Source organism: Tursiops truncatus, chromosome 1, assembly GCF_011762595.2.
Source record: "Tursiops truncatus isolate mTurTru1 chromosome 1, mTurTru1.mat.Y, whole genome shotgun sequence".
NCBI classification, from domain to species: domain Eukaryota; kingdom Metazoa; phylum Chordata; class Mammalia; order Artiodactyla; family Delphinidae; genus Tursiops; species Tursiops truncatus.
The window spans coordinates 116,417,585-116,443,221 of NC_047034.1; the positions used below are offsets into that span (position 1 = coordinate 116,417,585).

The 25,637-nt window shown below is 35.5% G+C and overlaps 1 protein-coding gene across 12 annotated transcripts in view; it reads left to right on the forward strand.

The window, feature by feature from the left end:
- ZZZ3 (zinc finger ZZ-type containing 3) overlaps nt 1–25,637 on the forward strand; it is a 138,430-nt gene that overhangs the window by 22,696 nt on the left and 90,097 nt on the right. For 10 of the 12 annotated variants that reach the window (XR_002173105.3, XR_002173104.3, XM_073788198.1 and 7 more), the window contains 2 exons: nt 19,719–19,852; nt 21,466–21,619. The exons of 1 other annotated variant lie outside the window; for it this stretch is intronic. The gene's annotated coding sequence lies outside the window, so the exon portion shown is untranslated. The remainder of the gene's footprint in view (nt 1–19,718; nt 19,853–21,465; nt 21,620–25,637) is intronic. One more of the 12 variants, XM_019919603.3, reaches the window with a different exon arrangement.

A 25,637-nucleotide genomic window follows, 5' to 3' on the forward strand; every position in this document is an offset into this window, starting at 1 on the left:
AAAAGGCTGTTATTTGATCATTTTTGACCTACTAAACTGGAAGTTTCATATGATTTAAACATATGTCAGATGGTGATAAGTGCTGTCGAAAAAACTGGAAGTAGGGTAAAGGGGATGGAGACTGTGGTTGTGTGGAGGCAAGGAGTGGCCATCAGGGAATATCATATGTAGGTGGTCAGGGAAGCCTGATACAGTGATATCTGAGCAGAGGACTGAAAGAAGTGAGGGAATTAACCAGAAAAGTATTCCACACTGATACAACAGTAAATTGAAGTCCAGAAGCCTGCAGTTGTATACTGTGCTTTATGCTTGTGAGAATGCTTTACCTTGTTTTTGCAGTATCATGTGTTCTAAACACATGATCCTAGGTTAGGTCAATTATATTAGCACATTAAAATTTCTTAGGCAGAAAAATAGAATTAAGATAATGATTATCTTCTATGTGTTTTTTAGGCATGTGTATTTTCTGGATAACAGTTCCCAACTCTTTCCCTGTAAAACTTCTCATTTATTATTTCCCCTCTAATCTATATTTTCAAAGGCTTTTACTAAAAAAATTGCATTATTAATAGTTATGATCAGCACTGAGATAACTAATGTGGCCATATAACTTTCTAGTCAAGAAACAGGTAGAGTGATAAGAATGTAAATATGGTTGATTTTCATTATTCGCAGGTTTTGTATTTATGAATTCACCTACCTGCTAAAATTTATTTGTAACACCAAAATCAATACTCCTGGAGCTTTCATGGTCATTCACAGACGTGCAGAGTGGTGAAAAATTTGAGTTGCCCAAGGCACATGTTCTTAACTGAGGTTGAACAGGGTCATGACCTGCCTTCTTTCAGCTCGCATACTGTAAACAGTGTTCTTTTCATGGTCTATTTAGTGCCATGTCTTTCACATTTTTGTGTTTTGGGGGGTGAGATTTTGTTGTTTAAAGTGAATTCCAAGTGTCGTGCTGAAGTGCTGTCTAGGTTGTGATGGTTGTGATGTATCTTACAGAGAAAATAGAAAATATGTTAGGCAAGTTTCATTTTAGTACTAGTTACAGTGCTGTTGGCTGTAAGTTCAATGTTAATGAATCAATAATGTATATTAAATAAGGTTTATTTAAACAGAAACGTACATAAAACAAGGTTATGTATTGATCAGATGATGAAAATGTGACCAGAGGCTTGCAGGAGCTTAACTCTGCATTTCCCTTAGGAGAAATGGTTCAGTATTGGCTAATTCAGTGTTTGTGGCAACTTTATGGAACATAACTACTGTGGATAATGAGAATCAACTATATGATACTTGTGTTATGGCAGTTTTAGGTTTTTGAAATATTAAAACTAGCTTGGGAACTCCTTGACCTCTATAGATTCTTAGCGGTGGTGGAGCATCCACTTAGAGGTGGATTAGTATACTGGTGAATTTTTTTTGTCCTTTCTGAGATAATTGATAGTAAAAATTCAAGAATTTAGAGGAATTGCTAGAGATCTGATAAGATTTCAAGGGTTTTGCATTTTGATATTCTGCCCTTGATGATGATATCAAAAAATATTTCTGGGCTTCCCTGGTGGCGCAGTGGTTGAGAGTCCGCCTGCCGGTGCAGGGGACACGGGTTCGTGCCCCGGTGCGGGAAGATCCCACATGCCGCGGAGCGGCTGGGCCCGTGAGCCATGACCCCTGAGCCTGCGCGTCTGGAGCCTGTGCTCCGCAACGGGAGAGGCCACGACAGTGAGAGGCCCACGTACCGCAAAAAAAAAAAAAAAAAAAAAAAAATTTCTGGGAGGACTCTGTCCTGAGAGAAGAATGGTAAAATGTCCTAATTCAATATGACTCTTTACCTTAGTTTGTCTCCTGTTGATTTTTTTATTTGCTTTTAAGATTTTTCATAGTCTTTAAAAAAATTTTTAATTTTATATTGGCATATAGTTGATTAAAAATGTTGTGTTAGAAGACTTTTCCTAGTCTTCATTGTTGGTCCTTGATATCTGTGTTGACCAAAACCATTGAGAATTCTTAGGACAGATGGAACATGTCTTTTAGAAAGGGTTAAGTAATCATTTGTTAACTGTGACTGGCTTTTAAAGAAACTGGCATTACATAACATCCTTAAGATAAAAATCACTGAATAAAGTTAATGGAAATTTATCCTTTTCTCCAAATTTAACTAATTGATAAATTCATAACCACTCTAGAGCATTACAGAATTTGAATTTAAAATCATTATAAATATAAGACTTTTAACAACTGAAGTATAGTGGATTTACAATATGTGTAAGACTTGTTTTTAATATTTTAAAACAAGCACTTACAATCATAATTATTTGTAACCATTTTCAAAATGTTATGTACAGCTAGGCAGCTCTGAAAGATAGTTTTAGTGAGGAATATTACTGAAAGGAAGACATTTATACAAATTGAAGTTAATAGAGGGATCTTTACGTCAGACATTTCACATAGGCCTTGCTGAATTATTAATACTTACATTGCAAATGTTTACTGAAGGTGAACCATTGTACAGAGCTGAGATTCTGTCTTAATGATGGTAAGTGCATAGTAACATAACGTGCTCAGTTAATGTATCTTGAAATAAATCAGTCTTGATAGTCCAAGAATCATTTCCAAACTAGGCTGTTCCATGAACAACCAAGCTAGTTTGGACCTCAGAATGATGTATAGATGCATTCCCATTTCATTTTTTGAAAGTCATCAGTCAACTAAGGGAATATTTTTGACTTATGAAGTTGAAAAGTTCAGATTGTTTATCTCGCTTCAGGCAGAACTAAATCAAATTGTTTAAATGATGGCCCTTTAGGGCTCTTTTTCCTTCTTTTGCTTGGGCACAGGGAGTTTCAACCTTATTTTTTGCTACTGTAGAGAAAAATCCTATCTGTTAGGCTATTTCATTAGCCATATAAACAGATCTCATGGAGGAACTGTGATTGGTGCTGCTTGCGTCATATGCTCTGTGTGTGTGTGTGTATGTGTACATATACATATATACATGTAGATGGAGTCAGCCATGTTTAAATCAACTGTATCAACACACATTAGTTTTACTTGTTCTTGAACTTCATATAAATGGAAACACACAGTATGTACTCCTTTGTGTCTGTCTTTTTTGGCTAAACATTATGCTTATGACCTTTTAATTGTTGCATGAACTTTTAGCTTATTTTCATTGTTGTATACTATTTCATTGTGTGAATAATCAACAAGTTATATATCTATTGTTGATGGGCATTTAGGTAGTTACAAATAGTGCTGCTATGAACATTCTTATACATGTCTTTAGATGAACATACGCATGCATTTCTCTTTTTTCCCCCATATATATACATTTCTATTGGCTATATACCTAGGATTGAAATGATTGGGTCAGACAGTGTGTATTTATTGAACTGTAGATATTGACAGTTTCCCAGAGTGGTTATATCAGTTTACACTTTTCCCAGTAGCGTATCAGAGTTCTGGTTGCTCCACATTCTTGGTCAATTTTTATTTTTTTATTTTTTGCCGTGGTGTAGGCTTGTGGGATCTTAGTTCCCCGACCAGGTATTGAACCCGGGCCCTTGGCAATGAAAGCACCAGAGTCTGAACCACTGAACTGCCAGGGAATTCCCTCTTGTCAATTTTTGTTTTGCCTTTTTAAAAAATCATAGTCATATGGTTTTGATTTTTGTTTCCTTGATGAATAATGAAGTAGAGCATCATTTCATGTTTATTGGCTAATTGGCTTTCATTTTTTGTGTGGTCAAATCTTTGCCTGTTTAAAAAATATTAGGTGTGTATCTTGTTCTTATTGGTTTATAGGAATTTTTTAAATATATTGGAACATGAGTCCTTTCTTGATTGAAATATACATTGCAAATATCTCTTCCCACTCTGGATTGGCCTTTTCATTCTCTTAATGGTATCTTGTGCTGAACAGAAGTTCTAAAATTGTAACATAATCCAGTTGATCCATTTTTTTTTCTTTTCTTTCTTTTCTTTTTTTTTTTGTCCACAATACGATGGGGATCTTAGTTTCCCAACCAGGGGTCGACCCAGTGCCCCCTGCAATGGAAGCAGTCCTAACCACTGGACCGTCAGGAAATTCCCAGTCCATTTTTTCAAATGCTGCTTTCTGTGACCTGTTCAAGAAAATCTTTGCCTGTTCCAAGATGATAAAGCTGTTCTCCTGCTAAAAAGTTTTTAAATTTTTCTAAAAAGTTAAAAAATTTTTTTTACCTTTCCCATTTAGATCCGTAGTCTGTCTGAATTGATTTTTGTGTATGGCATGAGGTAGTAGTCAAATCACATTTTATTCCATATGGATATCTAGTTGACTCTCTGTAATCTATTGAAGAAAACCTTTCTTTCCCCACTGTACTATAGTTTTACCTTTGTCATGAATCAGATGACCATATTTGCTCATACCCCTTTTGGTTAAAAAATAAGTAGCTGGGGCTCCCCTGGTGGCGCAGTGGTTGAGAATCTGCCTGCCAATACAGGGGACACGGGTTCGAGCCCTGGTCTGGGAAGATCCCACATGTGGCGGAGCAGCTAGGCCGGTGAGCCGCAACTACTGAGCCTGCGCGTCTGGAGCCTGTGCTCTGCAACAAGAGAGGCCGTGATAGTGAGAGGCCCACGCACCGCGATGAAGAGTGGCCCCCGCTTGCCACGACTAGAGAAAGCCCTTGCACAGAAATGAAGACCCAACACAGCAAAAATAAATTAATTAATTAATAAACTCCTACCCCCAACAACAACAACAAAAAAAGTAGCTGTTTCTTTTAAATATTTAAAAATACTGTCATGACTAAAATCCAGTCAAAGTAAAGGTAATTATAGAAGAAGCAATTTTAATTTTGATCTTACAAATCATTTGTTTGATCATGTTGTGTCAGTATTAACTATTTAATTGGCTTCCTTCTCTTAAGTTTTCTATTCTAGGAGACAAATAGGAGATAAATACAATGAAGGGCACTTTTCATATCAAGCCTTAGGCTCTGTCTTGTGTTCAGTCTTTACACCTTTCCAAAGGTGGAAATCTTTTCCCTCTTCATGAACAGAGAGAGGGAATGAGTTTGCAGGAGAGACTGAATGACTTACAAAGAAGTATAAAACTCTTCTAGTTCTCTGTTAAATGATGTCATTGTTTAAACAAGAAGCATACACAGAAAACAGTAATGGACCTGTCAAAATATCTTGTGCTTTTGATTAGCACTGGGATATTCTCACAGACTTCATGTAAGTAGGGTAATGGTGTTATTGATATTCTTAAGTAAATCTATAGTTTAACTTCTGGTAAATTTGACTGTTGACAGCCATTGGGAGGAAGTATTAACATAGGTCATGTATCATCTGTTTATTAGATATTACCTCTCTTGTTTTCTTCTGGAAGGAGTTCTTCATTCACAGTGTTTATAGAATTATTACCATAATATAGAGAGCCACATAGTCTCATAGATTGAACTCTGGTTTGAGCAATAAGACCTAGGCTCAAATTCTGGCTTTACTAGTTGTGTGCTCATAGGCGTTTCTTGAGTTTGTTGCCATATGCTACAGGAAATGAAGATCATGCCTATCCTGTATACTTTTGAGATTATTGTGAAGGTATAATGAGAAAGTTGTTATTGTAAAGCACAGTATCAAAGTGGTTAAGACTCTTTTCTGCCACTTAATTATCTGTGTAATGTTGAAGAAAATATTTAACTTTTCAAGCCTTAGTTTTCTCATGTGTAAAATGGGAATAATAATAGGCCCCCCCCCCAGGTTTCTGAGAGTTTTAAATGAGATGATGAATATAAACTATAGTGCCTAGCATTGGACATAATAAATGTTAACAATCATTATTATGTGTATCTATTGATTATGTAATATGTACTGGGAGTACTTTATATAAATTATTTCATTTAATTCTCAGGACAATTCTGTGTGGTAGGAATGCTTTTTCCCCATTTCACAGGTGAGGAATGAGTGTCAGTTAATTGCTCAAAGTCATATAACTAGTAAGTAGTTTAGTTTGGATTGGAACCTAAAACTCTTCCCCCACCCCAACACCCAGTATTTTAAGATTCCTTTCAGATATATGCTGTAGGTACCTTTACACCATATAGACGAATCACCTTTGATTCATGTTTACAGATGTTTTCAAAGACTGATTTTGAGTTTTCCAGTGTTTTCAAATATCTTTTATTCCAGTCTTCCTAGGTTTCTTTAATTTGCTCGATAGACTAGAACTTATACTACAGAAATAAACATGCTTTGTTGATATGTAATTAAGAACAGTTAATAGTTTGTTTATAAGCCACTAGACTCCTTGAGTCTGGCTGACTTAGCTATTACAAAGTGACTTTAGACTTTGCCTCTGGTAAGGGAAAAATACTCTGATTTTATCCTCTCTTTGTAAGAGCTTACTTCAAGTTGAAGTGCAAAACTGTAATTGACTTTCTAGCCAAGGGAAGAAGGTCAAAAGACCCCAAAATGAAAAAGTACCTAGCATTAAATATTTCTGTTTGAAGTCTTTTGATGCTGCGTCTGGGAAAATAGAAATAGATATTGTATTCAAGGGAAATTTGGAGAACTCTATTGAGGTTTTCTTCCTTATTCTTTTAATTTTTTTCCTGATGCAGTCCAGTTTTTGAACTTGGAATACTAATAGAGACCTTTAAATTATCCTTAGGCATTATGATGGCCTTTCACATTTCATTCCATCACTGTAAAATGGGCAGCATTCAAATGAACTCTCTCACTTGGTGCTATATATTTGTTTAAAAAGCATTTTTAAAAGAGTTTTTATGAAAAGGTTTATGTATTTGGGATCAAAAGATATTCTACTGATAATTCATCTGTGTAGTTGAGGTTGTAAATCATTGGGAAAATGTGAATTTTTATCAACAACTTGGAATATATGTTCTTTGTGGAGTTAGATATAAGTGTTTATAAAAGATAACTTGTGTATTTGTAGGTCGTAATAACACCATTTCCCAAACATTAATCCTTCTCCTATAACTTTATTGTTTTGTTTGCTGAAGATTTGACTCCCTTAATTTTTCTTCAAACTAACATTAGAGCATTCACTTATATACCATAAGTCAGAGAAAGCAGATTAAATGATCTTCCTTACCCTTGTGCTGTGACATCATTAAAGTGCACATAATGTACAAAAAAATAATGATTGGATATGGGTATGGGTGGGTGGGTTGGATGATAGAGGAAAAGGGAATTAAAAAGGTTACTCCTAGGATTTTAGCTTTGGCAGTAGGGTATTTTGTAGTATCATTCATTTAGGTAAGTAATTCTGATGGACAGGTATTGGTATTGGGGCTGAAGGGAAGAGGTGAATTCACTTCTGAACAAGTAGAATTTGAGGTTTTTGTAGAGTCCAGCGGGCAGTTGGATATAGAACTGAAGCTCTGAAGGGAAATGTAGAAGCTGCTGTATAGATTGAGGAGCCCAAAGCATTGAAGTTATTGTGCAAGGATAAAAGAAGGCAGTAACAAAGGAGGGAGTAGGACAGAACCTTGCAGAGTACTCCTGAGCAGAGGAGGAGTAATTCTTAGAATCTTTGACTTTCTTTTAAAGCTCCACATCCAGAGTATTAATGATAGTGAATTCGATTTGGCCTGCTTTCAAAATCTAGGTTGAAGTGGCTACTTTCTTGCCACTTCCTCTGATAATGCACTGGTATCTCTCCCATAGCAGTAATATTCTCTGGAACTGTCCTTCATGTTTCTGCTCTTGCTATCTACAGTCTGTTCTGCACAGAGCTGTTGGAATGATCCTTTTAAATAAATGTCACATCATGGTACTCCCTTGATTAAAATTCTCCAGTGGCTTTCATCTCACTCTGAATAAAATCCAAAGTCCTTACCATTGCCTACCAGGTCCTACATGATCGCTATTCAAATGTTAGGTCGTTCTTAGAGATTGTCATACTGAGTGAGGTAAGTCAGACAGAGAATGACAAATGTCATATGATAACGCTTATATGTGGAATGTAAAAAAATGGTACAAATGAACCTGTTTACAAAACAGAAATAGAGTCACAGATGTAGAAAACAAACTTATGGTTACCAAGGGGGAAAGGTGGGGGAGGGATAGATTGGGATTGACATATACACACTACTATATATAAAATAGATAACTAATAAGAACCTACTGTATAGGACAGGGAACTCTACTCAATACTCTGTAATGACCAATATGGGAATAGAATCTAAAAAAGGGTGTATATATGTATATTATAACTGATTCACTTTGCTGTACAGCAGAAACTAACACAACATTGTAAATCAACTATACTCCAATAAAAAAATTAATTAAAAAAATGTTAGGTCATTAGAGAACTCCCCCCTGACCACTCCCATCATTTTCATTGTCTTATCTTGCTTTTTTTTTTTTTTTTTTTTTTTTTTTTTTTGCGGTACGTGGGCCTCTCACTGTTGTGGCCTCTCCCGTGGCAGAGCACAGGCTCCGGACGCACAGGCTCAGCGGCCATGGCTCACGGGCCCAGCCGCTGTGTGGCATGTGGAATCTTCCCGGACCGAGGCACGAACCTGTGTCCCCTGAATCGGCAGGCGGACTCTCAACCACTGCGCCACCAGGGAAGCCCTTTGCTTTATTTTTTGTAGTACTTATCTGACATAATTTATCTGTTGAATTGTTTATACAAAATGTAAGCTCTGTGAAAGCAGGAATTTACCTCTTCCCAGTGTCCAGAACAGTGCCAGGACCACAGTTGGTCCCAGTTAGTATTTGTTGAATGAATGAAAACAAGTGACAATATTGGATGTAGTCACTTTCCTGCTTAAACGTTTATTCTTTTATTCCCTTTGTTCAAATTTATTAGGATACTCTTGTTTCCTTCCCATTATGCTCTTGAGTTCACATTCACACAGCAGTCAGAATGATCTTTTAAAACTGTATATTAGATTATGTCATTCTCTTCTTTAAAATTCTTCTATGGAATAAATACTTCAGATTAAAAGTACATAACAAGGGCTTCCCTGGTGGCGCAGTGGTTGAGAGTCTGCCTACCGATGCAGGGGACACGGGTTCGTGCTCCAGTCCGGGAAGATCCCACATGCCGTGGAGTGGCTGGGCCCGTGAGCCATGGCCGCTGAGCCTGCGCGTCCGGAGCCTGTGCTCCACAACGGGAGAGGCCACAACAGTGAGAGGCCCGTGTACCGCAAAAAAATAAAATAAAATAAATAAAAGTACATAACAAAATTAAAAAGTAAATTTAAAAAACCCCAAAGATCAAATTCCTATCATGGCCTACAAAGCCCTTCATGATCTGGCACCTGTCTGCTTTAAAGCTTATTTCATTATGCTTCCTCCCTTGCCCACTTAAGGTCTAGCCTAACTGGCCTCATTTCAGTTCCTCTGATATGCCAAGGCTTTTTCTGTTTCAGTACCTCCATTGATACTGTTTACCTTTTCTTAAACATTTTTCCCCTTACTGATTTATCCTCCATATTTACTTTTAGTTTGAATAATGTCTCAGTAATAATGTTTAATTAATGTTTTCTAAGCATCAGGGAAATATGAGAGGCCTTGCTATAAACTAGTTTTGGTGAATGAAATACAAGTGAATAGAAGAGTATAGTAAGTAGTAATTTTCAAACTCCTAGGGGAATAGTTTGAGGGAGGGTGGGCAAGCTTACTGTCATGCAGTGACTTTACCCTTGTTTTTAACTAGAGCAGCTTTACTTTCTTCTGTTTCTTTAGCATATAATTTAAGAGTTTTTGCTTTAAAACAGAGTTCGGAAAATACCACATGTGCTCAGTGGTATGATAAGAGCTATGCACAGGATTCCCTGAGAACATATAGCTTCTTTATGGCTAAAGTCTTTTTTTTTTAATTAATTAATTTTTTGGGGTGCGTTGGGTCTTCGTTGCTGTGTGCGGGCTTTCTGTAGTTGCGGCGAGCGGGGGCTACTCTTCCTTGCGGTGCGCGGGCTTCTCATTGTGGTGGCTTCTCGTTGTGGAGCACAGGCTCTAGGCGTGCAGGCTTCAGTAGTTGTGGCGCTCGGGCTTAGTTGCTCCATGGCATAGTGGGATCTTCCCGGACCAGGGCTGGAACCCGTGTCCCCTGCATTGGCAGGTGGATTCTTAACCTCTGCGCCACCAGGGAAGCCCCACATAGCTTCTTATAGGAGTTGGTTGCATCTGATCTGTGACTTGAAGGGCAAGATAAATGTTAGCTAGCAAAGGAAAGAAGGTAAAGACACTTGAGGCAGAGGTAGTAGTTTTAATCCTTGGTTGTTTATCAAAATTATCCTTGGAACTCTTATATACCTCTACACTTTGTGATAATTCATCAAGCTGCACGTTTAAAATTTGCGTACTTCTCTGTATGTATACCATACTTTTAATAGGTAAGTTAAAAATAACATAAAAAATGAGATAACATAGGGGACTTCCCTGGCGGTCCAGTGGCTAAGACTGTGCTTCTACTGCAGGGGGCATGGGTTTGGTCCCTGGTCAAGGAACTAAGATCCTGCATGCTGCGAGGTACAGCCAAAAAGAGAGAGAGAGAGAGAGAGAGAGATAATATAAAATTTAGATATAATAAAATCACCCCTTTAAAATGTATAATTCAGTAATTTTTAATATATTCACAAAGTTCCATAACCATCACCTTTAGAATACTTTCATCGCTCTAAAAAGAAACCCCATACCCATCTTTCCACCATCTCCTCCCTTCCTCCAGTCTCTGCAACCACTAATCTCCTTTTTGTAGCTTTTGGCTATGAATTTGCCTGTTCTGGATATTTCATATAAATAGAATTATACAATATGTGACCTTTTGTGACTGGCTTCTTTCACTTATGTTTTTAAGGTTCATCCATGTTGTAGCAGGTATCAACACCTCACCCCTTTTTATGGCTGAATGAATATTCCATTGTGTACCACATTTTATATATCCATTCAGCAGTTTATGGACATTTGGGTTGTTTTCACTTTTTGCCTATTATGAATAATGTTGCTATGAACATTCATGGACAAGTTTTTGTGTGAAAGTGTTTTCTTTTTGCTGGGTATATATCTAGGAGTGAAATTTCTGGGTCATATGGTAATTCTATCTTTAACTTATTAAGGACCTGCCAGACTTTTCCAAAGCAGCTGCAACATTTTGTATTTACACCAGCAAGTTATGAGGGTACCAATTTCTCCATATCCTGTCAGTATTGTTATCCATTTTTTTGTCATATTAATCATAGTGGGTATGAAGTGATATTTCATTTTGGTTTTGACTTATATTTCCCTGATGACCAATGATATTCAGCATCTTTTCATGTGCTTATTGGCTTTTTGTACATCTTTTTTGCAGAAATATGTATTCAAGTCCATTGCTCATTTTTTAGATTGCTTGTCTTTTTGTTTAGTTGTAAAGGTTCTTTGTAGATGAGTGATTTACAGATATTTTCTGTCATTCTGTGGTTTGTCTCGTTATCTTGATACAGTTCTTAGAAGCACCAAAGGTTTAAATTTTGATGATTCCAGTTTATCTGTATTTTCCTTTGGTTGCTTCTTTCTTTTTAGTTTTAATTTTTAAATTGTGGTAGAATATCCATAACATAAAATTGACCATTTTAAAAATTGAAGTATAGTTGATTTACACTATTGTGTTAGTTTCAGGTGTAAAGCATAGTAATTCAGTATTTTTGCAGATTATATTCTATTATAGGTTATTACAAGATTAAAGTATATAATTCCCTGTGCTGTATGGTATATCCTTGTTGCTTATCTATTTTATAGTAGTTTGTATCTATCAATCCCATACTGCTAATTTGTCCCTCCCCCCTTCCCTCTCCCTTTTGGTAACCACAAGTTTGTTTTCTGTATCTGTGAGTCTGTTTTGCATATATATTCATTTGTATTATTTTTTAGATTTCACATGTAAGTGATATAATATAGTATATGTCTTCCTGTCTGACTTATTTCACTAAGCCTAATCTCTAAGTCTATCCATGTTGCTGCAAATGGCAGTATTTCATTCTTTTTGTGGCTAATATTCATGTGTGTGTGTGTGTGTGTGTGTGTGTGTGTGTGTGTGAGTCCGTAAAATTGACCATTTTTAAAGTATACAGTTTTGTTTTTGTTTTTTGGCCGCATTGGGTCTTCGTTGCTGTGCGCAGGCTTTCCTAGTTGCGGTGAGTGGGGGTTACTCTTCATTGCGGTGCTTGGGCTCCAGGTGCACGGGCCTCAGTAGTTGTGGCACGCGGGCTCAGTAGTTGTGGCTCTCGGCCTTGGTTGCTCCGCGGCATGTGGGATTTTCCTGGACCAGGGCTCAAACCCGTGTCCCCTCCATTGGCAGGCAGATTCTTAACCACTGCGCCGCCAGGGAAGTCCCTAAAGTGTACAGTTTTAATGGCATTAAGTACATTCACATTGTTGGGCAGTCATCACTATCATCCACCTCTAGAACTAATTTGATTTTGTAAAACTGTAACTCTATCCATTAAACAATAACTTCCCATTACCCTCTTTCCCTAGTCTCTGGAAACCACCAGTGTATTTTCTATCTCTATGAATTTGACTACTTTAGTTACCTCATATAAGTGGAATCGTGTAGTATTTGTCCTTGGTTGCTTGTGCTTTAAGTGTTATATGTAAGAAACCATTGTCTAATCCAGGGTAACAAGGATTTATATTTATTTTTCTTCAAGGAATATTATAATTTTAGCTCCTACACATTGGTCTTTGATTCGTTTTTAGTTAATTTTTGAATGTAATGCAAAAATAGGTGTCCAACTTTCTCTTGCATGTGGATATTCCATTTTTGTTAGCACCATTTTTGGGGAAGATTATTTTTTCCCCCGTTGATTTATCTTGGTTCCCTTGTTGGAATAATTATCTTTTAAATACGGCATCTACAGTTATACCACTTCTTTTTTTTTTTTAATTTATCTATTTATTTGGTTGTGTCGGGTCTTAGTTGCAGCATGTGGGATTTTTTGTTGTGGCATGTGGGCTTCTCTCTAGTTGTGGCACACAGGCTCCAGAACGCACGGGCTCTGTAGTTGCGGCACACAGGCTCTCTAGTTGAGGTTCGTGAGCTCAGTTGCCCCGCGGCACGTGAGATCTTAGTTCCCCGACCAAGGGTCGAACCCACGTCCCCTGCGTTGGAAGGCGAATTCTTAACCACTGGACCACCAGGGAAGTCCCTCCTTGTTTCTTAATATTAATAATTTATATATTTTTTTCCTGATCAGTCTGGCAAGAGATTTATCAGTTTTATTGATGTTTGTTTTTCTGTTTTCAGTTTTCATTGATTTCTGTTCTTTATTATTCCCTTTGTTTTTTATATGGGTTATATTATTCTTTTTTCCCCTAGTTTCTTAAGGTGGAAGTTGATGTTGTTATGTTGAGTTCTTATTTCTTTTCTAATGTTTTCTGCTATAAATTTTCCTTTAAGTGCTGCTTTTGTTGCATCCCACAGATGCTAATATGTTGTGTTTTTATTTTCATTTAGTTACACTATTTTCTAATTTCTCCCTTCATTTCTCTTTCTTCTTTGACTCATGGGGTATTTAGAAACATGCTATTTATTTTGAGATATTTCAGGATTTTGAGATATACTTTTAGTATTGATTTCTAATTTAATTCCATCATGGTTAATTTGTATTACTTGAATCTTTAAAAATTTATTGATATTCTTTCCAAGCAGCTTTTTCCAAATAACTATTTTAAAACTGATTTTAGACCATTTACATTAGCTGTAGTTAAGTTTAAACCTACTACCTTGCTATTGTTTAAAATTTTTTCCTATATTGTCTTTGTTCTCTTTTCCCTTTTTCTGCCTTCTTTTGGATTTAGTATTTTTTTTTATGTTTTATTTTATTTCTTTTGTTGGCTTATTAACTATCATCTTTTTTTTTTTTTTTGCAAGTGATTGCTTTTAGGGTTCATAGTCTACATCTTTAACTTATCACAGAGTATCTTGAAATTATATTATACCGCTTCACATGTAATATAAGAACCTTACAACATTGTATTGTTGTAAGGTTGTTGTTGTGCTATTATTACCTGGTTGTTGTGCTATTATTACCTTCCTGGTTGTTGTGCTATTATTACCTTTTACTTCTGTGCATGTTATAAACTTCACAGTATATTGGTATTATTTTGTTTTAAATAGTCAATTATCTTTTTTTAAAAAATAAATAAATTTATTTATTTATTTATTCATTTTTGGCTGCATTGAGTCTTTGTTGCTGCGTGCAGGCTTTCTCTAGTTGGCGGTGGCTTCTCTTGTTGCGGAGCACAGGCTCTAGGCGTGCGGGCTTCAGTAGTTGTGGTGCATGGGCTTAGTTGCTCCGAGGCATGTGGGATCTTCCGGGCCCAGGGCTCGAACCCGTGTCCCCGGCATTGGCAGGGGATTCTTAACCACTGCGCCACCTGGGAAGTCCCAGTTATCTTTTAAAGAGATATAACAACTAAGAGGAAAACTCTTTTAGATTTACCCTCATTTTCCATTTCTGGTGCTTTTCATTCATTTGGTTAGATCCAGAGTTCCAACCAGTATCTTTTTTCTTCTGCCTGAAGAACTTCTTTTAACATTTTTTGGGGGTGGGTGGGGGCTGTGCCACGCAGCACGCAGGATCTTAGTTCCCTAACCAGAGATCGAACCCACGTCCCGTGCAGTGGAAGCGCAGAGTCTTAACCACTGGACCGCCAGGGAAGTCCTCTAACATTTCCTATAGTTTATTTCTGTTGGTGATGGCATCTTCCAACATTTGCCATTTGAAATCATCTTTATTTCAACTTAGAGAACATATCTTTCAAAAACTATCGAATTATCAGTTGATAGTTTCTTTCAGTATGAAGGTAAACTTCACTGTCTTGTGTCTTGTGTTGTTTCTAGTGAATAGTCTGCTTTCAATCTTATTCTTCCCGTGTATATAATGTGTCATTTTTCTCCATCTGCTTTTAAGATATTCTTTTTTTTTTTTTAACTTATTTAAAGCAATTTGCTTATGATGTGCTGTGCTTTTCTTCATGTTTCTTGTGCTTGGGGTTTAGTCTCTGTGATCTGTGTGTTTATAATTTCCGTCAAATTTGAAAAATTTGGGGCCATTACTTTTTCAGACATTTTTTTCTGCTTTTGTGCACTCCAGTTACCCATCTACTAGGCCGCGTGACGTTGTCTCACAGCTCATTTATGCTTTTTTTATTCAGTTTTGTTTGTCTCTGTGCTTTATTTTGTAGTTTCTGTTGCTATGCTTTCATGTTCATTGACATTTTCTTTGCAGTATCTAATCTGCTGTTTATCCCAACCAGCATTTTTCATTACTAGAAGAATCAATTCTTAAAAATATCTTTCATATCTGTACCTAACATGCTTAACCTTTCCATTTATCTTTCTGAATGTATTAACAACAGCTATAATAACTGATTTAATGTTCCTGCCTAGTTAATCTTTCATGTATGTGTCCTTTTTAATTGATTGATTTTCTCATTATATGTAGTATCTTCCTGTTTCTTAGCATGTCTGGTAATTTTTTATTAGATGCTAGGCATTGTCAGTTTTACATTGTTTGGTGCTAGACGTTTTTGTATTCCTATAAATATTTTTGAGTTTTGTTCTGGGATACAGTTAAGTTCCTTGCAAATGGATTTATTCTTTTGGGGCTTGCTTTTAATCTTTGTTAGGTGGGACTAGAGCAGTCTTTAGTCTAGAGCTCATTTTGTCCCACTACTGAAGCAATGCCCTCCTGAGCACTGTACTTGATGTCTTATGAATTATGAGTTTTTCTACTCTAGCTGATAGGTATACAAACTATTCCTGGCCCTGTGTGAGCCATGGGCAGTGGTATACTAGAGCTTGTGAGGGCCAGTTTTCAAAATATAGGGAAGTTTGTGAGCTGGCTTAATTCTTAATAGAATTAAATTATATACACTTATAGTTAAATCAGTTATATTAAGAATAAAGGTGATAAATACTCAAAACTCATTACTTGCAAATTATATTATTACTTATTACTATTTTGATGCTTTGGTGGTAATTTATTATATCACTATTTTAGAAATATTCTGTAATGTTTAATGTGTTATCATGTATCTCTTCCCATCTTTGCACTCAGTGTTATTCCTTGATAGCTTGAAATTGGCCATGGGTAGGAGTATTCACACCAGAGTCATTGGTAACCCTGCAAACCAGGAACTATAAACCACCAGCTGCCCTTGGTTGTTACACATTTTCTAGCATACCCCTGGCTATGGGTAAGAGTGGTTTTCCAGGCCTTGGATACACTGCATATACTGATCAGTGCTCAGCTCAAGACTTGAGGAGGATCTCTGCAGATCTCCTGAGGTCTTACTTGCTCTCTCTGAAGCTGCCTCCTCTCTGGTACAAGTGTTCTGGGAACCTTAGCTACTTGGGTCTCCCCAGACTCTGTGCTTCATTTTCTTAAATCAGGGAGACTGCTTTGCCTGGGATCACCCTCCTCACTCTGAAGCTTGGAAACTCTCCAAGCAGGAAGCTGGGGCTTTGCTTTATTTGTTTCTTCTCTTTCATCGATCACTCTCCTATATTGTCTGGTTTCCAGTGTCTGAAAAACATTTTCATATATTTTGCCCAGATTTTTAGTTGTTTTGGATAGGAACGTAAATCTCATCTCTGTTACCCTGTCTTGGCCAGAAGCAGAAGTCCCTTGGAAGTTTTAGATAAGAGAGTGACAGAAATGTGCGCTTTAGACCCCGCTGTAGACCATGCATTTGTAAGGGACAAGACTTAAAGTAGAGGGACCAATTATAAGTCATGTGGGTTAGTTCAAGTGAGAAGTGATGAAGGCCTAATGTTAGTCATGGATGACACAAGAGAGGTGGGGAACGATTTGAGAAACGTGTATGGGGAAGAATCTAGTTCAGGGTTTGTAAAAGGATGGGTCATGAGCCATTTACATCTCAGTCACCTGTAGTGTGTTTGATAAAAATGAGGATTCTGTGTCCTGCCCCACCTTTATTGAATCTGAATTTCTAAGGATGAGGTTTAAAAATTTGTATTTTAAATAAGCCCCTAGGGTAATGCTTACAAACACTAAAGTTTCAGAAGAAAGTGATGGAATTTTTTTTTTCAAAGGGTGAGCCTCATCTTTGGGGGATCCCTACATTGGAATGACCTGAAGTGGTTAATTAAAAATAAAGATTTATGTGTGCATGTCCAGAACTGCTGAATCTGAATTTCTGGGGCAGTTAGTTCCAGGAATTTCCTAGGCACACTAAAGTTTGCCTGCTTTGCAGGTATAATCTTACTGAACTTCATAGTAACCCTGAGATGTAGTCGGCAGGTATTATGTCTCCTGTTTTATAGGTGAAGAAATGAAATGCAGAAGTGCAAAGTGGTTTTCTCTTGGTCAAACAGTTATTATTGATGGTGGGTAGAGAATCATATTTCCTTCTCCTTCCACCAAATCTGATGCTCTTTCTATTCCTTTCTGTTGACTATGTAATAGGCTTATCTCTGAAATCTGTAGGAGGCATCCAAGACACTGCATCTGTGGTTACAAACAATTTAGGGAGCCAGGAAAGTGTGATCTTCTTGGTCATACTTTGTACCAAGTGAAAATTCGGTTCAGCTCTCTATAGCAAGTAACTGTGATAAACTTAATTGTCTAGAAAAAGTATTTTTGTCTTTGACCATTATCTTAATGCTTTTTACAACCAGCTTTGAATGTCCCTCTCTCTGTTTTCTTTTAAAATCACTTAAAGCCATAGTGTACTGCAGTGCATGTGTTCAGTATTTTTCTTGTAACAACTGAAGAATTGGGTGTGAAATATGAATCTATATTATAACCTTTGTTCTGAGTTTTTATCCCCAAGGTCTTATAAAACTAAAAAAAAAAAAATTCAGTGTCTTATAATTTAGATTGCATTTAGCTTGGATGTCACTGTTTTACTTTTATAGTATGTTGTGTGGTTTATAACTTTGCTATATTAGTAGAACTGATATATTTTCTAGTGAGATTTTCTGTAGTCTTTTGAAGTGATTTCATATGTGCCATGAATCTGAGATCCGTAATCTGTTTAACACAGTAGTACTAGTGTTAGACTGCAAATGGTAGGAAAAGTAATTCTTTTCAGTCAAGATTGGTTTCTGGATTTGCTTTTGGAATTCTTGAATAGTCAATGAATTTTGTTAGTACGTGAAAACAAGCAAAGCTCTGTGGCAAAGAATAAATAAGCCCTTAGGAATGGGATTTAAATGGTTTGTTTTCTATTTTGTATGCGTTTCAAAAGACAAAGTAGCTAAGTTTTTTAAACTTCTGGAAGTAAGTTATATATTTAAATAGTTCACATTTAAAAATTATTGTAGCTTGTCACAATTCTAAGTAGCTTTTCTGCTCCAGAAAGCATATAGTATTTGTGCAGAATCTTAAATATGAAATGTATAGTGAATGAAATGAAGACTGCTATGTAGGGAATATAAGAAGAGTTTTGACTATTTTAACTCCTTGCTTGTTACAAGAGAATTTATATCAACTTTTAAATTTAGGAATACCTAGATCTGTATTAACTTTTTTTGGCATTTCCTAAAGTCTTTTTTAACGTTTGAAAACAAATGAGGTAATGCACTGACAGTCCAGTGGTTAGGACTCTGTGCTTCCACTGCAGGGGACCCACGTGCAATCCCTGGTCGGGGAACTAGGATCCCACAAGATGTGTGGAGTGGCGGGGGGAAAAAAAAAAGAAAACAAATAATAGGAATGAAGTGTTTGAGGATAGGTATAGTATTTCTTAATCGCTGTCTATTTTTTTTCCCTCCAATTAAAAAAAATTTAAATATAATTGATATTATGTTAGTTTTCTACTGTATTTTAGTGAAACTTTTCACTGAGAACATCTGTCAGGTTGACAACTCCAGTAACAAATTTTATCCACAAAACAGATGTAAGGCTATCTGCATTTTCTGTGTAGATTTTGGAATTTGGGATGGTACACCATGCTGAATCATTTTAGAATGCCATTGATAGATTTCTTTGACATACATATGACTTTTTTTTAGCTTATTTTTCCAATAATAAATGGGTAGAAATGACTTAAAGTTTTATATAATGCTTTTCATTATCATTGTAAGCACATTGATGTGTTTCTCAGACTTGTAACCTACAACCATGTGTATGTTTTTAAGAAGCTTACTTTTTTTAAGGAACGTTTGTACAGCTACATCTTGATTTGTTTCTTCACTTATTTTGTCACATTTATTTTCTATTTATATTCAAAATAATATGGTCAGATTAGTCACAGAGGGATAATCTAACCAAGACAAAAATGTTACTTTAAAAGACATAGAATGTTTTAAAGTCACATTTAGGGGAAAGTCATGATCTTTTTTACTGCATTCTTAAGCTTCTAGATTTATTCCCTAATATTGTTATAAAACACAAAAAAGTACTTTTCTATTAATGTCTGAGAAATTACAGATATATCTGTATGTCTACATTGGTAGTCAGAAAAGGAATCTAAGAAGCTCTAAAACTTGTAAGAATTTTAATTTAGAATTAAATTTGAAATATTTTATGTGGGTACTGTGAGAAGCATTTGTAAGAGTGTTAACAAATCATCTTAGTCTGCTAAAAAGTAACATATTTTGTAGCTAAATATAAGGAATTATTTGTGAAATTTATTAGAAAATGCAGTGTGTGGTGTGTTAAGAAATATTATCAGTTTTATCCACAAATCTGTAAACAGTAACACATCCATAGTGACTATATTGTGGTTTCCCTTCACAGATATCAAGTTGTGCTAGTACAACCATATAAATAAGTAATACCTGAAGTCACAGTGTAACATGGACATTAACAGTGATGACAGATAAATGCAGACGCTTGGGAATCAAATACTAGGCGAAACACTTTTTAAAAAGGTAAGAAAAAATGTAATCTTAATTAAGGCCAAGTGGGCTTTAGTTAGTAGAAGTAATTGAAGTTTCCTTTTCACTGTATTAGGCTTTTAAGAAGCCTAATCTGCCTAATCATCTGCATGATCCTGTTTATCTTAATACTGGTAGGACTCAGCTGTAAGTATCAGTTCTTCTGTGAAAATAACTGTTGCAGATCTCCTTGCCTGGCAAATATCATAATGGATGATGTTTCAACAGCAAACCCTACCCAAATAGGATAGTAACGTGACTGATTGGAACTTGATAGAGCGCTGGAATGGGCGTGCCAGCGGATACTCAGAGACACATCCTAAACTGTGGATCCTCTTTGGCTCTGTTGTTTGCTACCATCTCCATACACCATACAGTGTAATGCTTTACCATGTTTGTGAAAGGATTTCAGGGCTGAGTACAAAGGCGTTGGCAATTCGAATGTTATAAGAAGAGTGAAGTTTCAAGTCAAGGGTTACTTTTTTGTAGGACCATTTTTCACTGTGCACCCTCCTCATGTTAATTTAGAACATTTTTTAATGTAGTATTAAATAATTTTATTTAGACAATTTTCCTACCTTGTGCTTTTCAAGAATTTAGAAGACATATCTGGGAGAGGTTGCATCTATAGATATTAGATATTAGCCTTGTTGCCCTCTTGCTGACTTAAACTGTAATCTATTTATTTTTTCTAGGCAGTAAATCTAGTTTACAAAGCTTGATAATTGCATCAGTTTTTATTTAAAAAATTTTTTTGCATTAGTTTTTAAGTTGCAATCTTTTACCAAAAATAGTGTCACTTCTAGAATATCTAGTTTTATGTTTATAATAAAGTGACAGTTTCCATCATGAACATCGTTAGTCTTTTTCCTGGTGTTCCTCCTTGTTTTTGGATGGGCACTCATAGTAACCCATTTATCCAGATTCTCTGAAAAGGATATCATAATACATTATTATAAAGTAAAACTGTAATTAGCCAGACTGTCCAAGAAATGGATTATAATTAGATTAATTAAAATATCTGGCCAACTGGGCACTAAAGCCAGAAAATCCTTATGTTTTTGTTTTTGTTGAAAATCCATATGCCAAAAATAATAGAAATTTCCCTTTATAAAAAATTTCCCTTTGTAAAGTCTTGTAGCACTTTATATAACCAAAGTTATAATGTATATATATTGCAGAAGACTTGGTTGATTCTTTGTTGTACATAATCTAAATTAATTTTGTTGTTCAGTTCCTAGTTTTAAATACCTGAAAGCCAAACTTTGGGAAGGCCTCTAGAATAAGAGTAAGAGATTATAAATTCCGTATGAGAAATCTTCTTATCAAGGGCAGTCTTTGGGTCACATCAAAACAATATTGCCTTAGACTCTAGAAAAGAACTGAGTTACATTTTGACTCAAAATAATACTGAGTTGTTGTAAAGATTTAGTATATTTCAAGCTCTTTTTGGTTTGTTTTTGTTGGTTTCTAAAAATCCTTTTCCAGTTTCTTGATATATCTGAGGCTACAAAGTTAACAAGAATTACCAAAGATGTTACTAAAATATTTTAGCATAAGTTAATTTGATTCTTTAATTCTTTTTTTTTATTATTTTATTTTTAAAGAAAGGAATTTAGGAAGTTCTAGTATTCTCCATGGCTGAAGCTGAGAGTCTGAAACCATGATGCTTAAGCTCTATTCTAGATCATAGCTCCAACTCCTTCAGGATATAAGGAAAAGAGATAATATTTCCACAATGATAGATCTTTGGTTATACAGGTAAGTTATTTAGTTTTGTAGTAGTGAAGACAACTATAGTCTGTTTGTTTGCCTGTAATTAAGGAGAGGAGGCTTGTTATTTTTCTATACTTCCTTCGGTGCATGGAAAATTGTGCAGTCTGGGTAGCTGTTCATAGGAGCGCAGAGCTATAGGGAATGGCGTAGGGATGATATATTTTTTCAACAGGGGATAAATGAAGTGACTTAAAGTACATTGGAATCTCTAGAGCATTATACCTTTCTTTGACACTCTAGGTATTTTTGATTCAAGGGTAGTATGAAATTCCTTGACTTCTCTTTCTCCCCACTTGTCTTTTTAAGTGTATATTCATTCAGCTCTCTCTATATCTATGTCTCTCTGCCTACCCCCTCGCCCCTCTCTGAATGGGGAAGAAAGAAGAGATCCCTTTAAACAGGGGATCAAGGTAGTATGTAATAGAGTTCCCAGGGTTCAAAGAGACTGATATTAAGAACCTTAAGTTGAATTACATAGATAGGTCCCCAGGTCTCACTCTCCTTCTTTTAACCTTATAGATACTTTTGACATTATAGATAATAGTGGTAATTGCTCAGCGAAGAAATTTGTCTTAAAAGAATTGTATGACAAGGATAGTCCCTAAACCGTTATTAAACAGTTCTGTTTATGTTCTAGACAAATAGAAAAAGAATCATTGGTAACACTTTGCAATTGCTCTTGTTCTTTTTGCCTTTCGCTTTGGTTTGTCTACATGGTATCATGACCAGTTCCTAAAAATTGTTCACTTAATAAAACTAAATAAATATCAGCTAGAATATTGATGTTAATGAAGGATTGCCAGTCCTTCAATTCCCAAAATAAACCATACTACTTCAGTAATTATAGTGGAAAAAAAAGCTTACAGGCAGTGTCTTTGAAATATCTTTTGAGATTTCTAAAGTAAAGGTGATAGATAGCTGGAGTAGTGTTTCATTAGGTGGACCATTTTACTTTCAGTCACTGAAACAGTGGTACAGATGTGATCACAGGGGCTGGAAATTTATGATCTGAAACATAGCTGATACTGTTTCAGAGAGCGTTTCAGAATCCTATAATTATATTTGAGAATCCTATAATTAGATCCTACAAGTAGATTCAAATTTGGGAGAGGGTAGTTCAGCAGTAAATAAATGGGTGAGACATTGAATTATAGGTAGGATTTGGGCCTTAATGTGAATGGACAGGGTAAAATTTGGTTGACTGTCCTTCTGAGATATGTCCTGCAATAGAATGAAAACTCACGAAGGTGGGGAAGAGAGGAATTCTAGTGATTGATTATATTCTCTTCCCTCTATTGTGGAAAATGCCATATTCATTAGTTTGTGGGTAACATAGGAAAAACGTCATTCTAGTTGCTAGATTGGGTTTTGCCCATATGAATCTGTTAACTAACAGTTTCCCTTAATTCTAAAACTAGAGTGATTGATTGAATTACCAGTTCTAGTTGGGTGCTGGCTAATGTTTAAACCATGTTAACTATTTACTTAACTAGCAGGGGTATTTTCTGAGATACTTTGTTTGTAAATGAGTTTTTTTCTCTTCCTTGTTAGCAACCTAATTTTTGGCTGGAATATAATTTTGTACTCCAAACCTCTTCACTAAATTTCTTTAGTAACTCTTCTGTTATGCAGCTAAAATGAGGAAGACAACTGCTTTTAGTCTATAATACTTTACACAGCATGGCAAAACAATGTTGAGACTTGGTTGAGATAATTGGAACATTGTTAGTCTCTTTTCGGTAATTGAATTTTACACTCAGTTTATCAGATAACTACAGAAAATATGTGTCTTTATAAATGCTTATTCAAAAATAGAAAAGATAATGAAGAAAAAGGTTAGAACAGAAGAAAAAAATCATTAGAAGGAAGAGTGTTGAAATTTCACTTAACTCTAATCTTCAGAATTTTAACCAATTTAATACCTTAAGTATATGTAATATGTTAATTTCAGGCAAGAGATTTTTATAGTCCTCTATTTGGTGCTTCCTTAGCCAAAGGGATAATGGTTTTATTTATAAATTTTTTATTATTAGGATCGAATAAATAATTAAAGGATATGTTATAATGGTCTAATTTAGTGTGAAACTTGATATATTTTAATAGACTACTGTCTGGATGCAGTGGTCTAAGGCACTGCTTCTCAAACCCTAATAGACATTTAATGACCTGGGAATCAAATTAATTGGGAGGTCTAAGGCAGGGCCTGATATTCTGCATTTGTAACAAGCTTCCAGTAGATGTCCATGGTGCTGGTTCTCAGGCCACACTTTTTTTTTTTTTAAGACTTTTATACTTTACTTTAAGGACAGTAAATATGAGTCACCAAATTTCTATACAAAATATCCTATTGGTTTCTTTATTATTATTATTATTTTTACTTTTTATTGGAGTATAGTCTATTTACAATGTTGTGTTAGTTTCAGGTGTTCAGGCCACACTTTGAGTTGCAAGAGTTTGAGGTACCACAAGGGTTCTTATCACAAAACAGTTTCATATAAAATATGGCCCAATAGCATAGGGTTTGAGAACTCTAAAACTTGGACTTCATTGTAGTTGTGAACGGAATAAAAATATTTTTAGGGAGCAAAAGAAATGAAAAAAGTTTTAATATTTCATGTTGATCAGTGTTTTGATTGATCACTGGAATGGTGCAGAAATAAAACAGACCCTCATTATAGGTGGTGTTTTATAATGATATATATATATTCTTTGTTAGTAGTTTTGGGTACTACGAATAATAGGATTACTTCATTAATAATGATAAGGCAGAAATTTTGCTCTCATTTGGGTTGGTGTGGAGAGAAAAGGTCTAGGAATGCCTGTTACCAGAATCATTTGAAGTTTATATGCCCTCAATTGGCATCATATTTTTAAAAATAAAGATAAACAGTTTTTTGTGTGTGTGTTTATAAAATATTACTCTTGCCAATATTATTTTTGAACCATAAATCATGAATATAATCAAATTGGCATTAAAGATATTTGCATTAGGTTTTATAAATAAAGTTTATAAAATTAGCTTATGTTTGTTATATTTACATAGGTATTTAATATTTAAAAATCTGTAATCTTCAAATTTGAAGGCTTCAGATTTGGATACATGAAACCAATACATTGATTTTAATATTTTTTAGTTTGTGCTCTTTTGAAACATCATCTGAAGTTTAACTTAAAGTTTTGTAATTAAAAGTGGATGTTTATGGGTCATTCACTGTTTATTACCTGTGAATAAAAATAGACTGTAATCTTGATAAGAAGATTTTAACAGAAGAGAATTATACATCAGGTCTGACTAATGAGTCCCAAAAGAGTAAAAGTTTACTTTGAAAAGCATTATTTTTAAGTTCTGATCAATGTTCCATACTTACTGTTCATGTGATTGCTATGGAATTCTCTAGAAAGAATTTTCACACTTTAATCCCAGGGCTGATTTTGTGAGTCTTGTAAGGTTTTAAAAAATTGTTAATTAAAAATTTAGAAGTATGCCATACTCTGAAACAAAACTAAATTCAACTGACTTACATATTTTACAGGATACTTCTTCACTTTATTCATTTTGTCAGCAGGCAGGAACAAGAAGGCAGTTTCTTCTTTTTGTATGTGATACCGTGTTGCTGTATCTTCTGTAGCTCTTAATAACCTTTCCAACTGTTAGATACTTCTAAGTTGAGGCAAAGGAGAGATTGTATTTGATTTGTGGGGAGAGGGGTAGAATGGCATTTGGAGGGTTATAGGAGAGTGAGCTTGTGGGAAAGCTGGCAAAAGGGATGAGGGAAGAGGTTCCTGTGCAGCTTTGTACTACGACCATTACTGGCCTCTTTTCTCTGTCCATCCTGCACCCCATTTGAAGTCAGGCAGTGAAGTGGCAAAGTATCTTTGAAAGCTAAATAGAGGAGGAGCAGAAGAATGGAGACTTGAAATTTTAACAGCTCCTTTAATTCTGCTTGTTGGGAGAACCTTGGAAAATAATCACTGAATCGCTCAGTTTATACAAATGGATCAA